Source organism: Melanaphis sacchari, unplaced genomic scaffold, assembly GCF_002803265.2.
Source record: "Melanaphis sacchari strain LSU unplaced genomic scaffold, SCAv2.0 Contig43_pilon_pilon, whole genome shotgun sequence".
NCBI lineage: Eukaryota > Metazoa > Arthropoda > Insecta > Hemiptera > Aphididae > Melanaphis > Melanaphis sacchari.
Genome location: NW_020271284.1, coordinates 873,127 through 879,182, shown reverse-complemented (window position 1 = coordinate 879,182; position 6,056 = coordinate 873,127).

Below are 6,056 nucleotides of genomic sequence, written 5' to 3'. Positions count from 1 at the left end.
ACAATAGAGACATTTTTTACTTTTACTCTTTTTTTAGAACAATTACTTCACTTTTCTTTTTTAGTTTCACGTAAGTTTGTGATCGTACTAAATTATTTTGGATAGGTACACAGTGTACACTATTATGAATGTAACTGTATTTATAGAAATTATAAACTATAATAGAACATTACTTTTAAAACATACCATTTATAAGGAGTTTTGTATAGGCAATAATAAGATCCGTACGTGATGGCCGTGTATCCATAATAAATAATTAAATTATAATTATTTATATGTATTGTTTGTAAAGATAATTTATAATATGATTTACAAATATGGTTAAATGTTGGTATGCGACGTATAAATGTATATTATTTAATTTTTAAATTCATTTATTTTTATTTTATTATTCCCATCATTTATTTATTTCATATAGCGTACTAAAAACCCATATCACATTAAAATTATCATAAAATAATATCTCAAATAAAAAGATTAAAATAACTTTAAAAGTTATAAGTGTGTATCCATTATTTTGAATTTTGATCCATTCAATAGTTTTGACAGTAACGTTGTGGATACTTCAGGCAAATAATGTTTTTGGAAAATTTATTTTTTTTTGGTTTCCTATAAGACATTCAATTACACAAAAGATTATTTTTATACTTGATTACTTGACACTTTTATTTATGCTAAAGGTGTTCATACTATCTCTCTTGTCGTATCTTAATACAATTCACTATAAACTATGTACGTTTTTTGGTAGACACATAATTTCCTTTAAAATTTGACAGAAGTTAGCTATTATCAGTTTTGATGAAGTGAATTCGATAATAAACTTCTTAAAATTATTTATCCAAAGAAACATTATTAATTGTTGAATATACACAAATCTATACTTAATTTTAACATTTTTAAACTAAAATTTTATGTTGAATTTTGTTTAAAAATTATTAATAGACTAGTGGAAGACAAGACAAGAAAACCAAACTCGTTTATAAAAAAAAATATCAATTAGTATGATAATACGTTAGAATGAAAATACGAAATGTTTAAATAGATCTTTTTAGAATGAAAAATAAGTCAATTTCGGATGCCCTATTAAATTTAGTATTAACTATTAACTATTACGACTTAAGAGGTTATGAATAATTTAAAATTCTAAGTTGTTAGTGTATTTTAATATGTTAATATCTGGATTTAAAATTAAATTATAGAAGCAATCTACGAAATTCACCAAATAACATTATTACGTAAAAATTTTAAAGTAGCATATAGGAGTTGAATAAGTTCTCCAGAATGTATAATTGGCTATGTTATGTGTTTGAAGAAAAAGACAGCGCATGCGAGTGTAGCGAATTTAACTCAATATATCAATTAAATGTGCCGTCGCCTGATGTTATATACTTATAAGTTATAACTAACAAATATTAAAGGTCAAAACACTCAAAGTTATCACAATATTTCCATGACTATAAAATTAATAATTATATACACCAAATATAAATGTGTTCAAAATAATAGTATAATTATTATTATTAATTATTACCATATTCAAATTCAAATACCATTATAAGAAAAATAAATGTTTTATCTCATGATTGATAATGAAAGGTCAATACATCATATTCATATATGGACCAGGTGACGGGTGTTTTCTGTGAATAATTAAGTATAATGAATAGTCAAATAATATGTCGTGTATGTTACCTTACCTAACCTAAAAAATTTGGGGAGCCGAAAATCCAATTAGAATATAATCTATTGGCGGACCAATCTTTGGCAGACGAATCATAGAACAGTCAGAACTATTTGAAATTTAAATTTCAAGAAAATGTAATCGTTTGACGTTCCAGAGTTACAATATTTTAAATTTTAACAGAACCAAGTATAGGTAACGTTGCAGTTCTAATTATTCAATGATCAGCTTATATATATAAAAAAAAACATTCTATATTATGTTTAACTGCAATAGGTAGGTATGACGAGTGGATCTGATGTATACATGTACCGTTATACCATTGCTCTAACATAATATCGTATTAATGGACGATCGGTGCGCGGCTAAAAGAGAACGAGTAAATTTGTAATTTTTTCAATCATCGCGCTATCGGCTGGAAGTAAAAAAAAAATGTCCTGCACAGTAAAACATACCAAAATAATTGCTTCTTATACTTTTTTTTTCTCTTAAATTTTTAATAACACACAAGTTGTTGTGGTTTTTTTCTTTTTGAACCGCGCTCGGTATCGTTTGCAGTTTTTCCGCCGGTGCGTTTCTTTTGGGCCGCGTCGGTTGCGTGCGTGTCATTTACCGCACGCGAATGCGTCGTGCGTGTACGCGCGTTTTGTATTCGCTCCGTTACGCACATCACCGACGGTCGTCCGCCGCTTATATTATATTCGTTGCCTTGCGCCAGGTTTGCGCGTTTGCTCGAATTCGCCCGATCGCGGATCGTATGTCGTCCGTCCGTTTAGCGCGTGCGAAGGCTACAATATTACAATATCGTAGCGCATGTTTTGTCACGCGTATACCTACTACCGCGTGTAGTAGGTAGGTATACCTATGACGACGACTAAATACTTTTTTTGGCGAAAACGGAACAAAAAAATTATCATAAACAAAATTACTGCAATACTAATATATTGTATATAGATCAAAAAACGAAATTAATTGTAACTACACAATTGTTAATAAGTATCATTTTTATCGTAAATAAATACTTTTTTTTTTTTTTTTAATTTAATAATCAAAAAGAAAATTATTACGTTCACTAGTTAGTTTATATACTAAAATATTTGTTGTTGGAACAAATTTATTTTAATAAGTCGGACGGTGACTTCAGGAACGAGTAAGATCCTGGACAAATCTAGTTTTAGAGTATTTAGATATGTCGTATAGAAACATAATAGGTCGATCAACAGATATTAATTTTCGTTGTATTTTCTTTGTTCATCATCTGAAAACGGGATATTTCGGTGTCCCGAAGATTCCCCGGGAGAACAACGGGATGGAAACACGAAAAACGGGAACGTCCCGTTCAAAACGAGGCTTTTAGCTTTAGGTACCTTATACCGGGCTATACCTAACGCCATGCGTGGTATCGCGTTTCGTGTCTGGTCTGTTGGGCACGCTTTACTCGTGGATTTTCGGCGTACACCGCCGAAACGCCGACCGTCCATCATTGTATGATGATATTTGGAGACATGATATTATCGTGTAACGGCGTGCATAACGTATCGATGTCGCGGCAGTTCATTGTCGTCCGCGTCTTTTTTTTCATTGTTTAATCGTACGCGTGATTTATCGATTATTCGATTAAGACGTCATGGACGTTGATTGCACGTGATCAACGTCATTAGACGTTATTTATCTGATCCATACTCGTAATGTGATGACTAGGTCACTGGAACGTCGGTACGTGTCACGGACCACAGTTTAAGATTTTCTACGGATTTATCTTATGCAGTGGTATCCGTTAACGGTCAACGTTATCAGAAAGTCCATTATTATCAATATTAATAATATATGAAGTATGAACAGCACAGTCTACGTGCTTAATATTTTAGTATTTAGTTCATACATACACACATTTATTCTATAATTTAATAACCTACACTTTTCCATCACATAAATTCATTGGATAGCTAATTATAATATATTTTTAATTCTATAAAAGAAATTATTTGATTACAACAACTTTGCAATGCTAGATCACTACGATATTGCCTAATCGTATAGTGATACCTTTGGTACACTTTCCATTTTCCAATAAATTCTCCAGATATTGTAGAATGATTTTCACCAAAAAAATCTGTAATCACTGTAGCCTCTCTATGTGATTTTTATTTAGTGTGAGAAGAAGGAGAAGTGTAATATTTTTAAAATTAGGTTTTTCCACGGGAATGGTGTGCTTTATATTTGTAAAAAATAAAAATTTCGAAAAAGTTAATTTTTAAAATTGGTATGGGGGCTGGAGAGTGCGGTTGCTGATTATTACTATGTATTTTTCATTTTACGTAATTTTACAATGGAAGGATTACCGTACAAATTCCATAACTAATCTTGTCTGTTCATGTGCATGGTGTTCATTAAATGTGTAAAAAATAAAAATAAAAAACCTTAATTTTTATTAATATATCTATCTGAAATTCATATTTTTGATTTTGCAGAGGAAGGATGAGGCATTAATTAATAACTAATACATAATAACAACTTTAATATTATAAATGTGATAGGTTACCTAAGAACAAAAAAATTACATCGAGAGGAATCTAAAAGTTATAGCCTTGGCGGCTTGGCTCTTCCATTACCTTCCTAACCTTCTAATAAAAAATAACACAAACATACTCAAAAGGTAAGAAAACTGCTGTAGCGACACATAATAATAATCTATATTTGGTTTTGGATATCATTGTATATACGTAATATATAATTATATAGCTAATAATTTACTAGTTTTAATTGTAATTAATTTTGTTATTTTAGGTCTTTCGTTTAATACATCACCAATCACATTTATATTTGAAATATTATAGTCGATTCACCATTAGTAACAATTTTACTGGATTTAAGATGAATTTATAACCTAGTAACAAGTGGGTTTAATTTTTTCGATAAAGTGGAAAATATGTTTTTGGAATTAATTACCGAAAAACCTATGGATTCAAGAGTTACTAAATTTAGTGACTATTTGGTCAATATCTATATGTGTATTGACTATAATTTTACTTTTCAAATCACACTCTGGGCAGCTTCAGACAAACAATAATGTTTAGAGAACGAATAGTGGAAGTGAAGCTTTCAATTATAAATTCAAAGCTGAGAATCGATTGCCAAATTCCAACACAATTGAAATTCAAAGTATATGGAAAATATTCAGATTGATACATATTCAAAAATTAATTCAATAAATTTGGAAACTATAAAAACCATTGAAAGTATTAGTCAGAAATTGACTAAAAATAAAATGAAACAGTATTTGCAAAAAAAAAAAATTGATTCGCTGACATTTGGAAAATTTGTTTTATACAAATGTGAATCAGTGTATAACTAATTATTAATATATTATTTTTAATCGTTAAATGTGTATTATCAATATTGTAATTATTATCAATATTTAAAACACAATAGTTGTATTTCCCGACCGTTACTAGGATTTGGATTTTTACGTGTTTCGATTCCAACCGCAACTCGGTATCATCCCAAATTCGTGCTCTCTACAAAGGGGTTTTATCGATTCTGTCCGGTATTTGTCTATATTGATTCCACCGAAAAATTTGTTTATGTTGATTATATAAAGTATATTTTTTAATTAACAGAGCAGGTTACAGTAAAAACATTTCAAAAAATAATTTATTGTCGTCCACAACGAAAAATTTAATACAAGTATAAAGTAGCAATGTACCTACATGTAATAAAACATATTAATATAAATGTAAATGTAAGCGTTTCACATTTTGCTATTATTAAAGTAAAATAATTTACAAAATATATTCGGCGGATTAATAGCCAGCGAAATCAATATAGGTAAAAAAATTTGGCGGAGTCGACGTGCGGCGCAATCGATAGATTGTTCACAGGTAAAAAGGTCATTTCGGCGCAATCGATATACGCCCCCAACGTATTGTCCTCACATCGTAATTTATAACTATTATTAAGTTTGATTTTAGTACCCCCGCGTAACATAATAATAATATCTGTAAAGTTGCGCCGATAGATCGTCGCGTATTCGTGTAAGATAATAATAATAATAATAATAATAACATGATCATTGATCAGCACGATCTAAACCGCCAACTAACCATCCCACCACCCACCGACCGAGACGACACGAGCACACGCGGGCCCGTCTTCGCACCACGTGAGATCGACGGCGGCGGCGTACGTCACATAATATTTAACACGACCGGTACGCCACACGGCTATTATTGTTGTTATTGTTAAAATATTATAATAAATCGGCGCGCGCAGACGGATGTCGCGTCCGTGTGCGCCCGCGCGCGCGTGTGTGTGTGCCTATTGCCTACCGAAGTACCGACTGCTACGGGCGCGTCTCTAGGCCCGGAGATTGGGG